This window comes from Lepus europaeus, chromosome 9 (genome assembly GCF_033115175.1).
Source record: "Lepus europaeus isolate LE1 chromosome 9, mLepTim1.pri, whole genome shotgun sequence".
In the NCBI taxonomy this organism is placed as follows: domain Eukaryota; kingdom Metazoa; phylum Chordata; class Mammalia; order Lagomorpha; family Leporidae; genus Lepus; species Lepus europaeus.
The window spans coordinates 60,984,345-61,008,884 of record NC_084835.1 but is presented as its reverse complement, the minus strand read 5'-3'; the positions used below and the strand labels follow the sequence as shown (position 1 = coordinate 61,008,884).

General features: G+C 44.0%; 1 long non-coding RNA gene across 1 annotated transcript; it reads right to left on the bottom strand.

Moving 5' to 3' along the window:
- Positions 1 to 246: 246 nt before the first annotated feature.
- Positions 247 to 24,461, bottom strand: LOC133766552 (uncharacterized). Its single transcript, XR_009866723.1, has 4 exons — positions 24,301 to 24,461; positions 2,986 to 3,032; positions 824 to 1,016; positions 247 to 509 (listed from the first exon to the last, which is right to left on the bottom strand). It is a non-coding gene; the product is annotated as an uncharacterized LOC133766552 (long non-coding RNA).
- Between the last annotated feature and the right edge of the window lie 79 nt (positions 24,462 to 24,540).

The window sequence follows — 24,540 nt, the reverse complement described above, 5'->3', positions numbered from 1 at the left end:
TGGCCTTTGGACCAGCTAGAATCTTGTCACGAAAGGACAGACTCTATGCTCGGTGAAGTTTTGCAGATAGAATGATAAGAAATTCCACACTGGTAAGGTGATTTATAAAGACAGTTAAAAATGTGATAAGTTGGGAAGTAGGAAGTGCATCTATTAACAATGAAATTTTTGATATAAAATATTCTGAGCATAGGAAAATACATGCTGTAGATATTGAGATTGCAGGCAATGTGAAACAACGTGAATTTCAAGATTTTATTTCAAGAAGGCAGATTTTAACACATTTCTCGTGGGGTTTCTATTAGCAAGATGGGGGAGCATGGGCTGAACAGTTAGACAGGTGGCGGATGTGTGACAAGGTGAAAACTGGACTAGGGGGTGACAACCAATGTATTTCAGAGGGAGGTCTTTAGTAGATCTTCCCACAGCTTTCTGTCATGAAGAGTGTTTATTAATAACTTCAACGAGGCCAGAAGTAGCTTGTTTATCAAATCCAAGTGTGACAGGAGCTAGGAAAGACACAGATTCCTATTCTGAATGATAGAATTCAAAATAAGCTTGACATTAGGATCTTAAAACTAACTGTAATGAGATCAACTTTAAGTGACCTCTATACAAGGTTGACATCAGCTTCACAAGCCGGAGATGGGGGAACTACAGCTTACCAGTACTTTTGAGAGGAAAAAGATGAACATTTTTGTGAACGGCTAGATCAATATGAGCCAAACATATTGGCAGCCAAAGGAGTGAGCTGGATCTTGGTTCTCGGGCAGAACAGAGCCCAGAACCAAGGACATGCTAATGTTCCCCATTCCACACCTACCTCTGTGCTCTCAGCAAGACGCAGGCAAAGCTTGCTCAAAGGACAGTGGCCCGCGGATGAATGGCCAGAACCCATGCCAGCTGAGGAAGAAGCCACGCATCTGAACAAAGCAGGATACTTGGGACGAAAAACGAGGATTTCTGCAGGAGGACTCAAGGATGTGTTTTCAAAATTTTAACAAGAGTCTCTTGTCCTGTGTGAGAAATTCAGATGCAGTAGTTAGCAGGGAGGCTTTGTAATCTGGTATTTTTTTTAAAGATTTATTTTATTTATTTGAAAGAGTTACAGAGAGAAGTAGAGACACAGAGAGAGGGAGGTCTTCCATCCACTGGTTTACTCCCCATATGGCTGCAATGGCCAGAGCTGAGCCAGTCTGAAGTCAGCAGCCAGGAGCTTCTTCTGAGTCTCCTATGTGGGTGCAGGGGCCCAAGGGTTTGGGCTATCCTCCACTGCTTTCTCAGGCGCATTAGCAGGGAGCGGGATCAGAAGTGGGGCAGCCGGGACTCAGACCAGCGCCCATACAGGATGCCAGCACGGCAGGCCAGGGCTTTAACCTGCTGCACCAGCTCCCGTAATCTGGGCTTTGACAAACCTCCCTGGTGATTATCATGATCAGATTATTACCTATTTTATGGTCTGAAACATCTTAAATAAATGTTTCAATATTTAATATTAATTAAGTTAATATTAAATTAATAATATTTAGTTAAATATTACAAGGTAATGAAGGGACTTCGGGAAACCCAATGCTGCAACTCCCAACATCAGAGGCTGAGTCTGGGAATCTGACATTGCTAAGAGAGCTAAAATGATGAGAGGCTTTCCAAGTTTGAAAGCCACTCAGATGTAGGGGCCGGACCAGATAGGTAAAACGGGATCAGTGCTTATCTCTGCACCAGAAAAGCTTGTCTCCTCCCTGAGTAAGAGATGCTGCACTGAATAAAGAATGTTGTCTTTTCTAAATTGATAAATTTGATTTCAGGGACTGCGAGGGAAGAAATGATACTGCTAGAATCAAAAGCTAGATAGGTGAACCCATATCAGTTGGCTAATCAATTAGAGTTCTGTGGGTGTGGTGGATGTCAGCTGACCACGTCACATCTGCAGGTGACACAGAAGTCTCCCAGGAACTCTGACCTGGCATTTGTGCCCCTTAATCAGTTCTTGGGTTCACATGCGTCACCTCCATTACTGCTAATGGGCAGTAGGTGCCCTCAGCTGGGGGTGGGGTGGGGGTTGTGTGTAATTGTGGGATTCTGTGGTTGAAAAGCAGAGTCACATGTCATGTTTCACACTTTTGAGAAGCCTTCCTGGCAGCCTTATTAATTTGCTTTTACTTTGGTAATCACTGTTCTTTCATCTGAGAGGTTATTTCAAAATGGGAAAAGGACCTAAATGAGTATTACACATTTTAAGACATACATTGGCGTCTATCATAAACTTTAATTTATACTTTGGCCAAATAATTTTAACAGTTGCTATAAAATCAGTTATTTAATCATAGTTTTTACTACCATATTGAATGCAGCAGGAGACAGGCTTAATAACCTCGTGTCCACAACAAATTTCCAGCTATTATTCCAACATCCCACATGCCTTCGACAACTCCACAGACCAGTCAAATTCCTACTGATTACATTATTTGAATCTTGTTAAAAACTAGGTTGCCATGTACACACAGTAGTTTTTTATTGAATACATCTGTTTTTCCAGACTCAATTTCTTTTGCTTTCTCAGATTCACAGCATTATAAAAACTACTGTTATTTTCAATAGAATAATTTTCCATAATCATATATGTGCCCTTTCATAGGACATCTGCAATTCAGCTCTAAAGCACAAAGAGGAAAAACATGAGTCAATGAAATACTTTTAACTTTTGTATTTGTAGTAGTAAACATAAGAGGAGATTACACTATTGGAAAAAAGCATGTTTTAGATGCATACCAAAATAGTTAAGTAAGAAAAATTTAAATAGGACAATTTGGAAGGAAATATAAAGAAACATAGAAGTATAACTTGCTTTCACTTTTTGACGTCTTTAAAATTATGTTTACTTTCTCAAACATATCAATATAGTTTTGAGTTATCTAAACTTGAGATAACTTTTATTACCTGAATTTATATAACTCTAAAATTATTAAATATAAGTGAAATACTCACACTATCTCATTTGTCTTTGTATCTTCCATAGCACCCAGTGTAGCATTCTGTAAATGGCAAGAGTAAAATACAGAGTGAATACATGCAAGGATTTTTAAAGAAGTTATTCTCTCCTTGAACTTGGGTTGTTGCTTTAGCTGGCATTACTTCTTAATAAATAAAACATCTTTCAATCTTTGAGAATTTGCAATCATTCAAATCAGTGAATGGAAACAAATGGAGACCAACTATATTAGTCAGATGTTTGTCCCTATAACAGATATCCTCAAGGAACTACGTATAAAAGAGAAAGGTATGTCTTTGGATCATGGTTTTGGAGGTTCCTAGTCCAAGATACGGCAGCCCCAGTGGTCCAGTGTCTTGTAAGGGCGTCAGATGGTGGAACCCGTGCTGAGGAAGGGTCACGTGGTGAACGAGGCAGCAGGCAGACAGGATCATTCTTGTCCTCCTTGTGCTTGTGCTTCCATTTATAAAGCCACAGTGATCTGTACATGGGGACTGCACTCTAGCTACTCAATTCACCCCAACCACATCCCAAAGGCCCCACCTGAAGGCAACACATTTGGAGTAAGCCTCCTCCATTAATTCAATAATCACTATTAGAAGACTGTAGGGGCCAGCTCTGTGGCGCAGTGGGTTAACACCCTGGCCTGAATCGCCAGCATCTCATATGGGCGCTGGTTCCAGATCCAGCTGCTCCTCTTCTGATCCAGCTCTCTGCTATGGCCTGGAATAGCAGTAGAAGATGGCCCAAGTCCTTTGGCTCCTGCACCCACATGGGAGACCCAGAAGAAGCTCCTGGCTCCTGGCTTCGGATCGATGCAGCTCCGGCCGTTGCGGCCAACTGGGGAGTGAACCCTCAGATGGAGGATCTCTCTCTCTCTCTCTGCCTCTCCTCTCTGTGTAACTCTGACTTTCAAATAAATAAATCAATTTAAAAAATAAAATAAAATGAAAAAGACTGTAGGGACCCAGCCCCTAACATATGGGCCTTTGGGGGATACCCACACTAATATCCAAATCTATAGCACCAAGCAAATGAAAGCAAGCAAAGGCCATTTATTCAGAACTTGCTCCAGGAAAGAAACCAGCCTCACCACTTGTGTCAGACCAAACCTCAAAGGCAGGCTTGTGAGCAGGCACACTTCAGAGAGAAGAAAAATGGAAGGTTCGGGTGTGTCCTGATTGGAGGTTGTTGGCATGGGAAGCTGATGGTGGCGAACTAGAAGCCTGCCATCCTATGTGGCTGGTTGTGGGGCGGGTATAACTGGCGTGCTATGATTGGTCATAAGTTGGAATCAGAAACAATTAGGGAAGCTGTCAGTTATTAATCAAATTCTAACCTTTTTGGATTAAATGTTAGGAGTGCTGTGGGTTGATTTTCTGGTGGCTAAAGGGAGTGGTATGATTTCCTACAACTCTGACTTAGAGCTGGCTGGCATCAGAGGCTGCTTGCTGTAGACAATGGCTTCACTTTTTGGACTGGCTGATGCAGATTGTGGTCAGAGTTCTAGTTCTATGTGTGTTCTGGCCAGTTTCTGTTTGTACACAGAGTGATTAGAAATGGGACAAATTGTATCATTCAATGAACAACCTCGAGGTAAGAGCTGTAATTTTATCTCGTGTGCCAAAAATATAGGTTGGCATTTTAGTTGACCTTTTAAGAAATTTATTTTATAATTCTATTAAAGCTACATATGCACAGAATATCTCATAATGAATGCGCCAGACACACCCAAGCATATGTATGCACGTGCATACACTTCCACATTTCCTGTTCCTAAAGGTCATCACTTTCAACTCTGTTGGCCCTGTCTTTTGGTAATGACCTGCACTTCTCTAATGATCACGCTTGTACTGATAGTCTGAAACTTTGCCGTTGACTTTTCATGTCAACTCTCTTTTTCTACCATCCCTCACCACCGCCACCCCTCCCTTCCTGTACAGCAGAAATGCCACACTGCTGTTCTCCTTTTGTTATGCCCGCAGTCCATGGTCCCCCGAAAATCACACCACCAGAGACCGAAGTTGAAGTCAATTAGCAGGGTCGTTTTTATTACCAGTTCGAACCTGGGCCCCCCAGTGCCTCCAGGAGAGGAAGCCCCCCCGAGAAGCCCCGAGCCCAATTCTTACAGAGCTTTTATTATCATGTACAAGCAGGTTTTAGGGGAATGCTTAGGTCAAGTTGACACTTCTGATAAGTCCCAACATCACCGCAGACTCCATTGTAGGGGCTGGTTGTTATCTCAAGCTTTAAACCTCCCTTTTACATTCCTGGACCTGGGTCAGGGTAGGGTCACATCTGGCCAGGTGGAGGGAAGGGGGAGTGTACGATATCGAGGGCCAAGAACGGGCAGTGGTGCGGGTCGTACAATAATCAACTTAACATAGTTACTGGATTACTTAGCTCAACATCTAACATAATACATATATAAGTCAAAGACACTTAACATTGCTTATTATTACTACTAGCTGCCTAATAAGCTAATGTGATTACACTTTAGGTTACATTAAAATAATGATAATATTTTCCAGCACTATTATAATGGATAATAAGGGCATAGTAAAAGCTGGTTATGCAGGTGTCTTCTCACTTTCCTTGTGACACAATTCTATCATACTTTTGGTCAGACAGATATTTATTGTTAACCTTATTATGACAATCAAATGCTGTTAATCGCTGAGACATGTGTATACTATTATGTTTCCTTCTCTTCAGAACTTTTTGGCAATAATAATCAATTTGGTGTTTGCTGGCTTGATTTTCTAATCATCTCATTTCTATCACCAATTCATTTCAAACTCTACCTACCAATAGCTGAATCTCCTCTTAGCATATTCAAGCATATTAAGTAATCTATCAATTTTATCTTCCCTCACAGGCCTTCTGACCCAACCCAAACTTCTCTGAGTCTTCCTATCAGCTGGGATCTCTCTACTCCAGAATCCTGAGAATTCCTGTCTCTATTGTATTAGCTTTGTATTTCCAACTCCATGCATTTTTAAAATTTCTGTAAATTTATTTTTTATCTTTGAAATTCAACAATTTTTAATATTTTGCCACATATACTTCATATGTAGATACTATATGCATACATACATGCTATTTTTTCTTGAAAAGAGGGTTATTAAAATCACTAAATGAGGGATTCATGACAGTGATCGTAACATGGGGGAAAGAAGAATGTGCTGTCATACGCATGGTATAATTCAGTGAAGCAGTATTTAAAACCATATACCAAATGCTATGACACCCTCACAACCAATTCTACACTTTCAAAATTCTTGGTTTCCTCCCTCATTTGGGTGGAGAATGTCATCAGTGGTTTCCGTGGAGGGTGTAGAAGTCAGCTAGAGAAGCTGCTTAGGACGGAAGAAGGTCACAGTCCCAGCCTGGGCACCCCGTCAATTTGTTGTCTGATGGAGCTTGGTGGTGGCAGAGCATATACAGAGGAGCAATGCTGTGATGAGCCAGGCAGCAGGCAGAGAGAGGCTAGGCCAAAGTCTGCTTATGTAACCAACGCTCTCTCAAGAATCAGCTTCCAGGCCACATGTCCCAAGGACCTCCCATTAGGCCCACCTGCCAATCTCCATAACCAAATTAAGCCTCCATTCTGAACTCATCAAGCACTAACATTAATCTTTTAACCATTAACATAAAACTTTGGGGTTTGAAGCTCTACATGAGAACTGGAGTCAAATAAACTAAGAAAATGTCTCAGAAACCAAGGGCATGGTTCTTGGATTGAAAGAGCCCTTTATGTGCCCAGGATAACAGAGGATAACAGATGAAAATAGGACCAGATCACAGTCTTGTATCAGCCAAAGCCAATCAGTTCATTTTCCTGAAACTTTGTATGTCTGAATGTGTGGATTTTTTTCTTTCTCTTCCCTCTTCCCTCCCTCCCTCTCTCTCTCACTCTCTTGCCTGCCTGCCTTCCTTCCTTCCTTCCTTCCTTCCTTCCTTCCTTTCTCCATCTACTAGTTTACTCCCAAATGGTCATAATGGCCCAACCAGGGCAGGCTGAAGCCAGGATCCTGGAACTCCATCCGGATCTCCCATAATAGTGACAGGGGCCTAAGCATTTGGACCATCTTCTGCTGCTCTCCCAGGCACATTAACAGGGAGCTGGATCAGAAGTGGAGCAGCTGGGACTTAAACTAGCATTCATACAGGATGCAGTGGCTTAACCCACTGCACTACAACACCAGCCCCTGAGTATGTTTTTAATTCATCCTCATGCTATATTGTAGTATGGCCAAGAATACAATCCCAGAAAGGAAATGATTTTCTTTCCAAATTTTGAAGGCTTTGCTCTATTTGTTTTGTTTTTTAATCTAGACTCCCAGGGCTATTGAGAAGTCTGAAGTCATTCTGCCTTCCAATCTGTTTTATGGAACTATTTGCTTCCTCTCTGGAAGCTGTTAGTATCTTTTCTTTGCCCTACTATTTTGAAACTTCGCAATGCTATCCTGTGATCTGGTCCTATTTTCATCCGTTATCCTCTGTTTTCCTGGGCACATAAAGGGTTCTTTCAATCCAGGGACCATGTCCTTGGTTTCTGGGGGCATTTTCTTGCTTTATTTTTCTACTTCTTCCCCATTGTCTTTCCTTTACCATTGGAACATCATTTTCTAGATGATAAATATTTCTGGCTTAATCTTCCAATTTTCTCATTTTTTCTTTTCCATTTTTTATTTCCTTGTCTTTTTATTCTCCTTTAAGGAAGAATGTACCAACTTTATTTTTCTTTCTATTAAAACTTTAACTTCTGCCAGTATATATTTTTAAATTTTTATTTATTTGAATTTTGTTTATTTGAGAGACAGACAAAGAGAGATCTCACATCTGCCAAGCCAAAGCCAGGAGTCATGAACTCCATTCAGGTCTCCCACATGGGTGATAGGAACCCAAGTACTTGAGTCATCACCTGCTGCCTCCCAGAGCACACATTAGATGCAAGTTTGGAATGAGGAGCAGAGCTGGGACTGGAACCAAGGCACTCAGAAAAGGTATGTGGGCCTCCAAAGTAACAGCTTAAACACTGCATCAAATACCCACCACATGTATTTTTAGTTTTCAATAATTCATTTTCATTCTCTGAATATTCATTCTCTCTAGCATCCTGTTCTTATTTTAAAGATCCTCCATCTCATTGCTCTGAGAATGTTAATTGATTTTCTTTTGAAAATTGCCATGTTACTAGCCAATCTCTGGTGTTCTTTCTCCTTATTATTTATTGGTTTCTATTAGAGATACAATCCCATTTGCTGGTGGCCTCTGGTTTTCTACCCGTATTTAAAAGTGGCCATTATTACTGTTGTAAATTGGACCACAATAGAGCTCCATACAAGTCAAAGGAAGAAAATGTGGTACACGTGGAGGGGATGGGAAGCTCTGAGCTGTGAATGAGGCTCATGGGCTTCAGGCAGCTGAAAGATGTGTTTGTGGTGAGATGCCCCAGGGTCAGAGACAATGTCTGTTCTCCTGGGCAAGCCATATTCCTCAGAGAGAATCCTGTTGCCTTCAATCTGGAAGGTGAAAGTCTGGTCGCCAGCATCCTAGAGCTGAGCAAAAAGGCAGAGGTGGCGGTGCCTCCATCTTCCTGACTTACACGGTCACTTGGTGGTCGTTTTGGCACGGTGTGCCTAACCTTAGTTGTGGCTGAGTCCCCACAGGCAGGCACGCCTTCTGCAAGGACTCTACTCTTCGTGGCTGGGCGGCCTCAGTACACCTCAGCTGAGAGGTGTGGAGAGCGTCCTGCACTATATTTTAAATAAACTCAGCCTCCCCAGGTGCAGCCCGTGTTGACCCGTTCCTGAGGCATCTGAGGTTTCTGTGCGAGGACCCAGGTACTTCCTGGATCTCTCAGATGCTTGCTGAGGATGCATTTCTTCCTTGTCCTGTGGAGTCAGCTGCTACGCCTTTATTTCCTGCTTTGCCATTGCCAGGATTGTGTTGCTGCTGCCTCCTTTCCTTTTCTTTGTCTTTTTCTCTCTTAGCCTTTTATCATCAGTATTTCAGGCCCACAGGACCTGCAAAGGTACATGCATGGATTCCCTCCACCATCTTTCACCCCAAGCCCTGGCAAATTAGTTGACCTTTCTGCTGTCAGTATCTTTTCCTGTAAAACGGGGAATGAAATACTGAATATTTTAAAGAATTTGTAGAGGGGCAGGCTTTTGGCATGGCAGTTAAGATGCTCCTTGGAGAATCTGGGTTCAAGTTCCAGTGCCAATCCCCATTCTAGTTTCCTGCTAACGAGTTCCCATCAGCCAGTGATGGCTCAAGTAATTGGGTTCCTGCCTCCCACATGGGAAACTGAATTGAGTCCCAGCCCCTGTCTTTGGCCTGTCCCAGCCCCACTTGCGGGCATTTAGGGGAGTGAACCAGCTGTTTGGAGATCTCTCTCTTTCTCTCTCCTTCTCAAATAAAATAAAATAAAAAGTAAAAAAAAATTTAATTGTAGAAAGATGAAATTAAGGGATGTTTATTTTGATGCAAAAAACTTTGAAATTTATGCATAGTTTTTCATATTACATATTTTCCATGAACTTTATGAAGATCCTTCATAGGGATTCAGATAATATTTATAAGATACAGAAGTTTTCATCTGTGTTGTACTTATGGTCTACAAGGTGTTTCCTATTCATCTCACCTCATCCTCCTGATTTCTGCATAAGTCAATCACTGGGGAATTGTTAGTTCCTTTGACTGAATTGGAAGTCAAAGGAAAAAATTGGGAAGCCCATGTATGTGCTGAGGTCACACTGCTCACAGGGGTGGACCTGGGACTGCTTCTGAAAGCCACAGGGTCTAATAGAGCTATTTGAACTTAGAACGAGCAGAGTAAGAGAATGATAGAGTTGTCAGTAGAATGTCTATGTAGTTTGGCAAAAATGAAAATATTAGGCAAGAGTAAAAGATGCAAGCTTCTACCAAGCAAATAGTGTTTTTTGTTTTGTCTTGTTTTGTTTTTGTGAATCTATTGGTAAGGAAACAGGATGAAATCTAGAAATTTAATCAGGATGTCAAGACATCAAATTAGATTCTCTGGAAATGATAGCTATGATACAAGTCCTGATTGAAGCACCAAGCTCTGCTTCTTAAGGTTAAATATGATTGTCCTATGTTAGATGTCCTCTGAGAATTATGTTACCCTCTGGGCTGTTCCCCATCATGAAGAATGGCCTTGAAACAGGCAAGGGAGCAGACAGAACCTAGCCTTCCCAACAGCTAGCATCTCTCTTTCTGCTGAGCTGTAAGGTCTACAGAAGAAAAACACAGGTGAGTTTGGTACTTATAATCCTTGTTTCTTCTTAACCCTATCATTGTAATCCCTATCCCTTATTTAATCAATGACCATATACCCATGGAGAGTAGCTGAATTGCAGGCTCCAGAGGGGGTACAAAGAAGAAAAAGGCAACCTCTACCTTCAAAAACCTGTCTTCTTTGGAGAGAATCAAAACATCACAATATGGCCATATGATAGTGAGGGCAAGATCCCACGTCCCTTGAAAATATGGGATATTCACAATCCATTAAAATCTATCATTCAAATTATTCGTCCATTCATGCAAGGAAACCTAACTCCTTTCTGCAAGTGAGTCATCCTGGCTGATCCAATTAGATTAGTGCCATGGAGACTTTGGGATTTCCAGGAGAGATGTGCCACCCTCTCACGCTGCCCTCTAGAAGGGGATGGACCATTGACCCCAGTACTCTTGGGTAGCTCCACCTTGACATCTGACCTCTTGCTCCATTTTCCTTCCCTTTTTCTCCTAATGTTCCACTGTGGCAGGAAGGGAATTGTTGTCCCACTTCCTGCTGTCTTTGACTTGAGCTTCCACAGTGTGGCCACCTCCTTCCGGGGGTGAAGGAAGAACATCCTGTCATTTACTGGGGCCATAGTGGTAAACCAGGGCCAGAGAGAAACACCTGGCTATACACAAAGATATTGTCCCTCCAGCCTTGACAATTAGAGTAAGCTCTAAAAAGGAAATAAACAGGGTGCCATGAAAGAAAGAGGCAGGAGATGTATTCAGGAGGGCAGTTAGACATTTCCTTTCCAAGGAGAAGAACTTATTTAGAACCTGAGGAATGAGAAGAAATGAATGAGAGAACCACATATCAGCACCAAAGAAATGCCAAAAGTAAGTGTTGGTCTTCAGTGAAGACAAGTCATTGGGGTTTGAGCTGGGTCCCCTGGTTGGCACTAGAAGTCACATCACTCAACATCCACGCCCAGCTATGTTCTCCCACATCCTCCTTCACTGGATAGATGGAAAATGAAGGCTTAATTTACCCCAGTCTCTGCTGAAGTCAGGCATGGCTTGTACGACTTAGTTTTGGCTGCTGAGCATAGGGGAAATCCTTAGCAGGCCTTTCCTTCCCAAATAAAAACCAAAAGCCCAACAAGAAGCCACCTCATCCCTTTCTTTTCCTCTTTATTTCTGTCTGGAATGCAGGGACACTTATAGTTTGCATCCATGAGAACGAAAGTGACAAGCAGGAAATGGTCACTTGGAGACAGTAGGAACTCTGGCTCTGTGATGTGGCTGTGCCAGCTGGACTTGCTACCTCCAGATTTCTTTGTAAATACTGGTAACAGCAAATGTTTTTAGCACTTTCTAAGCAGTTTATGTGAATGCGTAGTTAACCCTCATAAGAATTTTGAATAGTGAGTACTGCTATCCCAGTCTTTGGAGAAGGAAGTTGAGGCATGGAAAGGTTGAATAATTTCCCCAAATGGAGAAGCTGGACTTTGAACACAGACAGTGTGCTCTTAACCATTGTTCTAAACTCCACTGCAGGCTGGGTTTCTGTTACCCACAGATGATTGTCGTCCCAACTTACCCATGCTTGAAGGAAGCATAATGCTTAGAAGGGAGCTTTCAGATCACTATATAAACAAGATCAGGGCAGGGTGTGGCCAAAGGAGGGAGAATTGGACAACAATATGATGAAGAATGTACAACAGGGAGTGAAACAAAGATGAAGATGGACAGAACAGAGGAGTGGTTAGGCAAGGGAGTTCTGGAAATTGGAATGTTTGCCAGCAATTCGCTGCACAAGATACTACTGTGGCTGTGGCCTAATGACATTGCCCTATCTTTACTACATTCAAGTAATTCTAGCTTGCTGTCTCTGTCTCCTCATCTCTAAAATTGTGGTATAACCACACACATCTTTGAGAGTTTAAATGCTCCAGCAAAATGCTTTGTTTGTGGTAAGAATTCAGTAACCATTCCCTTTGAAAAATGTATTGAGATAAATTTGAGTGTTTTTCTCATTGTCCGCTATGGAGACAGTAATTCCTGTCTAAAAATCATCATTTCAAATGGCAACATTTGGAAACTTGAAAATATCAAAGACCAAGGGAGAGTAAAGATGATCTTTTCTTTGATGTTAGAACTGAAAAAAATTTTTTTTCATATTCTAGTGGAAACCCAGCTTTATTACACATCACAGGACCCTGCATGCCATTGTGGCAATAATTTAATCTGAGGTAGGGTTGACATTGTTAGCATAACATTTCTTAATACTATTAGTCAAGCTGAGCTTTCAAGAACATACCTATTGACTTCAAAGGGTTTGTTTTAAAGAAAATGAAATAAAAAGGAAATAAGCATCTATGGGGATACGATACAGCACCATAATTTCTACCCTGAGTTTTGGAAAACCAGACTAACCTCCAAACTGTTCTGAGAAAAATAGTTGTCTCATGCAAAGGCACAAGAACTAATATAGAACGTTAGTTCAAAGCCTCCGGGCAAAACCAGGGACACAAAGACAGACACTCTCTCCTTTAATGAACCCCCATGCGGACAGTGGCTGCAGCTTGGGGAGCTGGCGCCTGTGCCTTTGAACTGACTGCGACTCAAACTGTGAAGTGTCAATTTCACATTCTCTGAGTGAGCCAGCAGATGGCTCAAACCTCCTCGCGCTCCACAAAGTTTGCAGACAGCATTTTCTTCTAGGACTTCTTGGTGACTTAAACAAAAGAAGAGGAGTGACCGCACAGCGATAGCCAGAGGGCTCTGATAAAATCTTCATACATCAGCTTTTCCCCTTTTCTTTTTCTACATCCAATTAAGCAGCCTGGAAATGACCACCTACATGTGTGGGGCGGGCGTGTGGTGACTGTGCTATGTTTTCTTGCATCTGCCAGTCGTTGTAGATGCAGTCCTGCTTCTGGGCAGGAAAAAGCCTGTCCCCACCTCTCCAGTCCCAGAGGAACAGGCAGACAGGCTATTCTGGTCGGGAGAGTGCTTTTGTCCAGGCAGTGATTTCCCCCAGTGCAGGATGCAGAAGCGGAAGCCAAGGACGCCACGTGACCTCTTACCCCAGAAGACCCTCAGTGCAGAGGCAGCCTTCTGTCCCGCCTATGCACGGGGCAGGAAGTCACCAGGGAGACTGGGTCGTTCTCTGCAGAGTACACGAGAGGCCATCACAAAGTTCGTGGAAGCTGAGTTTTTGGTGCAAATGAAATATGAAATCCATGCATACAAGAGATTTTCAAGAAATTTATGGAAAATGAATATCATGATAAAACTATGCATGGATTTCTAAAAGCATTTTGCACCAAAATAGACTTATTTTTTAATTTTACTTTCTGTGAACTTTTTAAAAAAAAATTTATTTGTTTATTTATTTGAAAGGCAGTGACAGAAACAGAGAAAGAGGCAGACAAAGACAGAGATCTTCTATCTGCTGTTTCACTTCCCAAATGGTCACCAATGTCTGGGGCTGGGCCAGGCCGAAGCCAGGAGTCTGGAATTGCATCTGGGTCTCCCACATGGGTGACAGGGGCCCAAGCACTTGGGCCAGCATCCGGTACTTTCCCAAGTGCATTAGAAGGGAGTTTGATTGGGGTGGAACAGCTGGACTCACACTGGCACTCTGATAGGGAATACCAGCCCTAGATATATACCTGCTGACTCTTCAACAGGTTGCTTCTGTTACCTACTGTTCCTAAGAACGCAAGGACAGATATAGCTGTAATAATTGCATTTTCTGGTGTGTTGAGATCACCTTGTGAGATCTTCCCAACTACTAATCCCTTAACTAAGCAGGGAATTGTTAAAGAGTATCAATCTACCCAGTCATCCCACCTAACATAGTAATTAGGTGAAAGTTTCAATCAGGAAACGAGTTTTATAAAAATAAGAATTATTGGCAAATTATATTCTTCTGGTCCCATTTGACAAAATTAAATGGAAGAGCTTCCTGGTAAACTGTGCCATGCGATAATCTAAGATCATTAGTTGTACACATTCAGTAATTGAGGGCCCAGCCACCCAACATTTCCATTTGCCTAGGATTGCCCCAATTTCAGAGTCACTGACTCTCAGAACACAATGGGGCAGACATGACAGCAATCACTATTTTCCTTTTGGATAGGGGAAGACAGCAGGGGACTGCCATGATAAACCAGGCCATTCTACTTGGTAGAGCCTGGTGCTAGTCTGCCAGCCAACAGAGCCTCACTATACCCAGAAGAAGAGCATGATGAGGAAGGACCGGAACATTTGATTCAAGATCTTCCCTTCCAGTGGTAACCGGGCCCAGCTGGAGACAGCTGTCCATCTCTGTATCCGTAGGAAACTGGTTCTAGAACCCCCTACAGATGGCAAAAATCTAAGGATCCTTAAGTCCCTTGTTTAAAGTAGCATAGTATATGCACAAAATGTACACAACCCTCTCGTGTAGTTTTAATCATCTCTAGTATTATTCTTGTAATACTTAAAGCAATGTAAAGACTATGCAAATAGTTGTTATACTGTTAGAGAAAGAAAGTCTTAAATGTTCAGCACAGACTCAATTCATTTTTAAATATTTTCCATCAGAGATTGGTTGAAATCACAGATGTAGGACCTGAAGCTACCAAGGACTAGCTATATTTCTACCCCATCTGTACATGTTTAGACCCTCAGCATCAAACTTTGTGCATCGTAGACACCCTGGTATTTGATCTTAAAACAACAACAACTTCCGTATCACTAATGAATTGCCATGAGCTATTCTGGCCGCTTCACATTATTACTCCTTTAATACTCAGGATTCTGTGAAGTGGGTACAATTGTCAGCCTCATTTTACAGATAAAGACGCCGAAGTACAGAGAGGTTAAGTGACTTGCACACAGTCTTAACAGTGTGAATGTTAAGGTTTATAAAAAGCATATATAGGGGCCAGCACTGTGGCATAGTAGGTAAAGCCACCACCTGCAGCACTGGTATCCCATATGGGTGCTGGTTCGAGTCCCGGCTGCTCCACTTCCAATCCAGCTCTCTGCTATGGCCTGGGAAAGCAGAAGATGGCCAAAGTCCTTGGCCCTTGCATCTGCATGGGAGACCTGGAAGAAGCTCCAGGCTCCAGGCTCCAGGCTCCAGGCTCCTGGCTTCGGATCGGCCCAGCTCCAGCCATTGCAGTCATTTGGGGAGTGAACCAGTGAATGGAAGACACCCCCCCCCCCTCTCTCTGCCTCTGCCTTTGTAACCACGCCTTTCAAATAAATCAATTTTTTATAATTTTATTTTTTTTTTATTTGACAGAGTTGGACAGTGAGAGAGAGAGAGAGAGAGAGAGGTATTCCTTTCATTGGTTCACCCCCCAAATGGCCGCAACGGCCGGCACCCTGCGCCGATCCGAAGCCAGGAGCCAGGTGCTTCCTTCTGGTCTCCCATGTGGGTGCAGGAGCCCAAGCACTTGGGCCATCCTCCACTGCCTTCCTGGGCCACAGCAGAGAGCTGGACTAGAAGAGAAGCAACCGGGACTAGAACCCAGCACCCATATGGGATGCCGGCGCTGCAGGCGGAGGATTAACCAAGTGAGCCACGGCACCGGCCCCATGATAGATTTTTTTTTTTAGAAGCATATGCAAATACACTGTCCGAGTACCCACACTGCAGAAGATTAATTTATATTCTGAAGGTAATATGGGCAAAGCAAAGAACTGAAGCCCATTACTTTTCCACTTTAATCAGGTCATAAGAAGCAGCACCTGAGGCATCTAAAACTCCATCCTAGAGATTTCAGCCTTTATACCCCAGTGGCTTTGAACGTTGCTTGGGTGAGCTTTGCCTTTTGTCAGTGACAGGTTCTGACGTTGGGTAGGATATCAATAAACAGCTACAAAACAGGGCATGGGCCCTCATTCTTTTTTGTTGTTGTTGTTTGTTTGTTTTAAAAGAGAACAGGGGCTTCACTGGGGAGAGGTGAGATGACTTGGTTTCTTCTCCCCCATGGAAAACGAGGGATGTGTTTTCCATTTCCAGCCCATTCTCTCTGGTTCCTTGTATGCACATTTACCGTGGTTTGAATACAGCTTGTCCCCTTCATAACCTATGTTGGAGTTTTATCCCCATTGTGAGATATTAAGCGGATGAGAAACTTCATCCACCTGTGGCATTTGGAGGTGGAGTCTATGGGAGATGACTAGGGTTGGGTAAAGTCATCAGGTTGGAGCTTCCATGATTGGACATTGGTGGCTTCTTGAGAGAAAAAAGCAGACGGATGGACACACACACATTGTCCTTCTCTTATTATGCTGCATCGGGACTCTGCCAGTTGGAAAGCTACCTAGGCCTGCTGAAATGACCACTTGCCCAGATAACCTTGGACCTCTAGAGATGGGAGCCAAGTTTAGCCTCTGTTCTTTGTAACTCATCCAGCCTGTAGTATTGTGTTCTCAAGACCGAGAATGGACTAAGTCCACATTCAAAATGAGAGTGAGGCTGTGTAGCAAGTCCTTCATGACTAGTTGTATTTGCTCCTGTACTGTCCCAGCAAAGCAAAGTGACACAGATGGTGAGTGTGATGACTTGAGGGATCTGTGTGTCAGGGTCCCATCCCCAGTGCCGAATGTGGTTCACAAAGTTCCCTTAGGTAAGGGTAACTGGGGTGGGGGGAGGGACGTGGGGAGTGGTATACAGCAGCTCCCACTTAAGTGTTGCTTAATCAGAGATTAGCATAATAAACAATCGGTTGTGCTCACTTAGAGTTTACACAGAGCTTTCACATGTAATACCAAGCCAGGAAGTGGACACGAACTTGTTTTACTCAGAGCTAGCTTCTTTCTTCCCTCCCCTCCTCCTTCCCTCCCACAACATTGCTATTTTTGATTAAAAACAAATGAACAGGCCGGCGCCGTGGCTTAACAGGCTAATCCTCTGCCTTGCGGCGCCGGCACACCAGGTTCTAGTCCCGGTTGAGGCGCCGGATTCTATCCCGGTTGCCCCTCTTCCAGGCCAGCTCTCTGCTATGGCCCGGGAAGGCAGTGGAGGATGGCCCAAGTGCTTGGGCCCTGCACCCGCATGGGAGACCAGGAGAAACACCTGGCTCCTGGCTTCGGATCAGCGAGATGTGCCGGCCGCAGCGGCCATTGGAGGGTGAACCAACGGCAAAAAGGAAGACCTTTCTCTCTGTCTCTCTCTCACTATCCACTCTGCCTGTCAAAAAAATAAATAAATAAATAAAAATAAACAAACAAACAGAAAAAGACTCTCTTGCTGTGGAAACCTACACAGAAGTGCCTACATATATTTTCCATTCATTATCTCAGAATACACTTTTATGATTTCAATGCACATTTGAAGATGGGATGAGTCATGAAAACAATGGCAATCTTTTCTTCTCCTTTTCCAGAGAGTCAGAGCAGTCCCAATAAAGTGACCTTGGGAAGTATTTTAATAATCATTTGTCTATGTTCTTTGGCAGGTGAGGTGACACTTTGAGTGGCTTAAGGGTTAGCATCCTAATTCTATATAATGTTTAGGAAAAGGGGGATGGGCTATAGTTAGAGCTGTGTTCACTTCTCTATTTACATTTTTACTTTAACACAATTTGTACAAATCTTGGGAGCAAAACGGCCATCACTGCAGCAGTCCAGCCAGTAATTCTGTCTGGAGACCCAGCATGATGAACTCCTATAAAATGTGTGAAAATCAATTTATTAGGGAACCTGGTCACCTCTGTCGGAAAGTCTGAAGCTCAGTGCTAGGAGAGTTTAAACATAACCTTAAACCTCTGCTCTCAGAATCAACACTGCTCAGGGCCCAGAAAACACTTTACCATAACCTTTGCCCCATGCCCCAGAAGCAAAAGGCAACTGCTGCTGTTTGTGGGGTGTGCTGCTGCTGACGTGGAAGGCAGACAGTCCTGGGAGCATGGATGTTGTGATTAAAAGTGGAAGCACCTGATTAAAAGAAAAGTCAAAAGAATTAAAATGGTAAATCTTTCCTCTGAAATTCTGCTATGGTTTGGATATGGTTTCAGTGTCCCTCAAGGCTGTGTTGAAATTTCATCCACATTATGGGGCACAAAGAAGGCAGAAAGTTAACTAACTATGGTTTTAGAGGTGAGGCCTTTCAGAGGATATTAGGATTAGATAAAGTCGTCAGGCTGGTACCCCCAATTGCCCTGGTGACTTTAGAAGCAGAGAAATAGGGACACAAATACACACACACTCCCCACATAATGTGAGACAGCCAGTGGAGGGCCTTGTAAGAGCCTGTGCAATGCCATTTGGACCATCACCTCCAAAACTTTGAGCTAAATAAACCTCTTTTCTTTAGAAAGTTAGCCTGCCTCAGGTATATAAAATGATGAAAAGTCACCATTACAGAAAAGTGCAATGAGGGTGGGATTGTTGCTATAACTACACCTGAAAATCCAGAGGCAGCTGTGGAATTGGGTAATTGGCGGAGCTTGGAAGAGCTTGGAGGAGCAGGCTAGAAAAAGCTTGGAATGCCGTTGAGGGAGCATTACAGGTGATTCTAGTGAGGGGTTAATGATAAGGAGCCTCTGAAAGAGCTGGAACATTTTAGAGACTGGCTAAGTGATCATCACCAGAACACTGATAGAAAGATAGGTGGACAGGACAGGCTATGCTGACAAGGCCTCAGATGCAAATGAGGAATATTCTACCAGAATTTGGGGTAAAGGCCACCTTTGTCATGCTACTGTAAAGAATTTGGCTGAACCATGTCTGTGCCAGAAGTATATGGGTGGCCAGATTGATTTATTTTTACATATTTGAAAGGCAGAGCAAAAGAGAGAGAGAGAGAGAGAGAGAGAAAGAGAGAGAGAGAGAGAGAGAGAGAGAGAGAGAGAGAGAGAGAAATGCTTGCAACAGTCAGGACTGGGCCAGGGTGAAACCAGGAGCCCAGAATTCAATCTGGGACTCCCACGTGATTGGCAGGGACTTAAGTAGTTGAACCACTACCTGCTGCCTCCCAGGATGGGTATTAGCAGGGGGCTGGAATATGAAGCAGAAGGCGGGAACTCAAACTCAGGCAGTCCAATATGGGATGCAGGCTTCCCAAAATAGCACCTTAACCACTGCACCAAATGCCCACCCTAGGAGACCAAATTTAAAAGTGATGAACTGGGATATCTAGTGGAGGGAATATCTAAACAACAAAGCATGCAGGCTGCTGCTTGGTGACTTTCAATGCATACAGTAGCATGCAGGAGCAATGGCATGACCTAAAGGCAGAATATATAATTAAAAGGGAAGCAGAGCAGAAAGATTTGGAAAATTCACAGCTTGGTCGGGAAAGGAGCAGAAAAATAGCATGTAAGGTTACAGTAGAGGAGCCACTTGCTAAAGAGATTAGTGCTTGGAAGAGGGAACCAGTTGCTTTGCATTGGGACAAATTAGAAAAAGCTCTGAAGGATATCTCCGAAATCTTCAAGGCCATCCCTCCTGTCACAAGCCCAGAGATGTTCCGGAGCAGAGTTATTTCATGGAACCCCAGGGTGTTCGGAACTGGCTCGCTGCCTGAGCCCGGGCCCGCCCTGGGATTCTGATTTTCTGACACAGCACTCTGCAACCACTGTAGCTCTGATTCAAGCAGGGCCGGGCGTAGTTTGTATGGTACCAGAGCTGATTTTGCAGGTGCACGGATGTGAGTTATGCAGTCATGGTGACTTTCACTAGAATCTCAAAGGAAAGCCTTTGAGATCTCAAAGGGAGGCCAGGGATGGAGTCCCTGTTGGGACAACAGGTAGTGAAGCTGTGAGGGTGGAGTGGGAGAGGAGACATCAGGTAGGCAGGTGTCAGCCACATGAACTACCCACTGTGGAGAGCTGCAAGCTGCCAGCCTTGACAAGCTGCCAACATCAGTGTGCAGCTCCACAGAACAGCCACATGGGTGGCAACCAGCAAAGCCCCAAGGGCGGGGCTTTTCAAAAAGGCCTTGGCGCTGTGGTACAGCAGGTTAATCTTCCACCTGTGGCACCAGCATCCCATATGAGCGCCAGTTCTAGTCCTGGCTGCCCCTCTTCCTATCCAGCTCTCTGCTATGGCCTGGGAAAGCAGCAGAAGATGGCCCAAGCACTTGGGCCATTGCACCTGGAAGAAGCTCCTGGCTTCAGATCGGCTCAGCTCCGGCCATTGTGGCCTTTTGGGGAGTGAACCAGCAGAACCTCTCAAATAAATAAATAAAATATATTTTTTTAAAAAAAGGCCTTGGAGGCCAACCCCTTGCCACAATGTGCACAAGATGCCCAACGTGGAGCTTTAGCTCCAAGGAGTTTGACTTGCCTTACGCTGATTACTCTTTTCTGCTTGCCCATTCCTCCCCTTTGGAATGTGCCTATCCTACTTTATCTTGGAACTGTGTGAGTTGCTGTTTATTTTTTTTTTTTAAAGATTTTTATTTATTTATTTGAGAGATAGAGCTACAGACAGAGAGAGGGAGAGACAGAGAGAAAGGTCTTCCATCCGTTGGTTCGCTCCCCAAATGGCTGCAAAGGCTGGAGCTGGGCCAACTTGAAGCCATAAGCCAGGAACTTCTTCTGGGTCTCCCACGTGGATGCAGGGGTCCAAGGACGTAGGCCATTTTCCACTGCTTTCACAGGCCATAGCAGAGAGCTTGATTGGAAGAGGAGCAGCCGAGACATGAACCGAGACAGCCTAGAAAACTGTGAGCTAAACAAGCTTCTTGGAAAGTTAGCCTGCCTCAGCTATTTTGTTATACAAGTGGCCAAATATAGCCAGCATGCATATCCGGTGGTCTTAGATAATGAGTGTTACCTCTCAACTGAACCAAACATCCACTGTCTTATTTTTCTTTGTTTTCCAATGCATAGTTCTGGCGGAAGCAGCACGTTTGTATAGTACTTGCCTGTGGTTGAACATGGCAATCTTGTAAAATTAAATAATATTACTATAAAAAGGTAGATATATAGTTATAGCAAAGTGAAACACAATACTGATTCTTTTCATTGGCAACTAGGTGCACACTGAATGTTAGAATTGCTAATATGTTTGTTTTATTGAAAAATTAATAAGGCATAATTAAATCATCAAATATTAAAATGTTAACCTTTTAAAAATAACTTTTGTTTAATGTTGATATCCATAGTCATAATTTACATTTTGCATCTTAATTCCAAAAGGTAATTTAGAATCGTTTGGAAGAAATCACTCAACTATAGGAAATATTTTTAGTTTTCTGGATTAAAAAAATTAATTAACATTTTGATGAATGCATACACTCAAGATTATGTGTGATTTGAATACAGAATTAATCCTTTAGATCAGTATTGTCAAATCGAACTGTCTATGGTGATGAACATGTTCTGTATCTGTGCTTTCCAATACAGCAGCCTCTAGTCACCTGTGGCTACAGAGCACTAGAAAAGTGCTGAAACCAGAGGCTGACCCCCTAAAAGTCCCACCTGTGATATCAGAATATGGGGTGCCCTACGATATCATCGTGTGTGCTTATTAATAAATTCCCAATATTAGTAAGCCTGTATGGATTCTTGCCTAATATTCAGAGAAGAATTCTAAATACCGGCATAAATAAACGAGGCAGTATGATATGTTTTAAGCTTTTATGAAATGAGAGAAATGGATAGGACAGTGAGGGCCCTATCTAAAAGAGAGATAAATCTGGATTCATATCAAGCACCAGGAGTCAGCCATGTGGAAGAGCATGTAGGCCAGGAAGCATGAGGCGGGTGGCCAAAGGCCATGCGCCCTGCATGCTCAGGGCAGCATGGCCCGCAATGGCAAAAGGTCAAAAAGCCAAAAGAAGAGAGAGAATAAACTGTGTCCCAGGCTTTTAATTCACTTCCAAAATGGAGTGGTTAATTAACCTGATTGGCCAGTGGACACACAGGTGTGGCTAGATAGGGGCATGAGGTCACAAAGGGGCGTGGTGAAGGTGTGGTCTTCTAGCTCACAAATCTGTTTGCCTGTATCCTGTATGCCTGACTACATCAGTGCCACCGAAGGGCAAAACTGAACTAAGAAGAGCTGGGTGCTGCTGTGTATGAGGGCATTTCAAAAACTTCCCAGGAAAATGGAATCAAGAGACAAGCTTATTTGGGTGCAAAACAAATTGAAGTATTCTATGCAAAGTTTTCATGAATACATACACATGTTTCGTGAATTTTTGAAAATCCCTTTGCATGAATTTCACATTTTTTGGCACCATTGGTTCCATTTTTTTTACACAAACTTTTTGAATTACCCTTGTATGGTAGCTTGCTATCTTGATGAATAATTTTGAATTATATAGACACGTGGTCTCCATTGGTACTCTGTTCTCAAGCCTACCAATGTTAGGGGCTGGCCTGACAGCACCCCTCTGGTCAGCCACTCTGCAGGGGACACTGCTGTCCCCAGAGAGCCAGGAGTGATGTGTGCTTAGACTGAAATGAGAAATCTTCACTGCTGAGCAAACAGGGCAAGGCCAGTGTCCCACTGGGAGGATTCCTACAGCCTTTCTTCCTTAGACAAATTTGAATGCCCTCAAGTTCAGCAGAGGCCTTCCAGTGAGGCTCAAAGGCAGCTTGGCTGTTACCTTCAAGGAGGAGTAAACAAACAGAAGTTGCTAGGAATTGTGAGGGAAGGGGCCTCTGGACAAACCCCCCACCCCCTTTGAAATGCAATGGTGGCCAGCAGATAAAGGTAGAGGCAAATTAGCATCCTTATGGTAAAGACTATCCTGCAGGGTCACCTAAAATTCACAGTAAGGTTACCAGTGTAGTCCACTGGCCTAAGCAATTAGAGCCCTAGGCAGAGCACTCCCACCCCAGCCACCTTCCTCAGCTGCCCACCCCTGGATGTTCCCACCCTGAGGCTGCTCCACATTTGCCTCCTGTGAGCTTCTCAGGGAATTGAGCCTGGTTGCCCACAGTGGTAACCTGCTCATGAATACACCCTCTCTTGACTCACATTCTCACTCTGCTTATAGTGCTTTCTGGGATTACTTCTCTAACTAAAAGCCACTTGTATTTCTACCCTAAACCCAAGATCTGTTCCTGGGTGACCCGGCCTAAGACAACCTCCCGCATTGAGCACAGAGCCTAGCGTGTAGTGTAGCCTGAATAGATCGCAGCTGGTAGAAGGAACACATTTTAGGAAGGAAATCCTAGCCTCGTGTTAACTTCTTCACCTAAGTTAAAGAAGTTACTCAGAGGTAGAGGGACTGGATTGTCTTTGGTCTCCTTATTTTGGTCCTCATCCTCTCACCAGCATGAAACTCCACTGGAACATCCACATACTTTTTTTTTTTTTAACCGCTCCAGTATAGTGCATGATCTCATGAAAATGGGAAGCCCAGGTAGCAGAGTGGCCGATTCTCTCTTGTTGATCTCTTTGAGGTAGCAGGCTCCCTTGGCTGAGACTTCAGATTTTCACTTTTGCAATCAAAGGCTCAACAAGTATACATGTGTGAGGAGAGGTAGCAGGATGATGGAAGATCATATCAAGAAGCAAATGATTAATACAGACTTTTAAGCACGAGGTCAGATAAGGATCCAGTAAGCGGAATTCCTGAAGAAGAGGAGTACTGCTTGCAATAACATGGGCCACAGACCTTGAGTCCCCAAATGGGCTCCTGGGTGGGGATGGTAGGTCTGCTCGTCCTGGGGCCCACCGGGGACTGGGGCAAGATGAGCTCGGGGACTACCGGCTTCTCAGGTATCTACAAGCACCGGGCAGCAGCGGTGGGCTGGGCAGGGGGCTCTCTCCTGCGGGAGAGCTGCGGGCACCCTGTTGTCGAGGACCTGTATCCTCGCCAGTTTCACTGCCAGAACACTGTGAGTGGCAGTTACTCGGGTTTCTTCTCATCAGTCCCCCCCCAAGCCTTCCGTTGCACGCAGTTAGCTAGGCCAGGAGCCTAAGGCTGTCTGAAGCAAGATGGGGGTGGGGGTGGGGCATTTGAAAAACCGTTACACTTAAAATGTAAAATTTTATTGAAGCACTGAAAACTATTTCATTCATTCACTCAAAGTGCTACCGCAGATCCAAATGTCAAATCAAGATAGTTGCAGAGTTTGATCCACTCCTACCTCTCTTCTTTCCCCGTCCCCCAAGCACGCTGCACCGGATAACGGCGATCCCGGGACAAGTCCGAACCCTCGCTCCTGTGCCACCGCCGCCTTCCGGGCGCTGCTCGCCGAGGCACCATGAGCGGCAGAAGCGCGCCGGGCGTCCCGGTTGCAGGGGCTCGGGAACCGCGGCCGGTCTATCCCGCGGGGCCGGCCGCGCGCAGGCTGCCTGGCGCTCGCGGTTCCCGCTCCTTCTCCCGG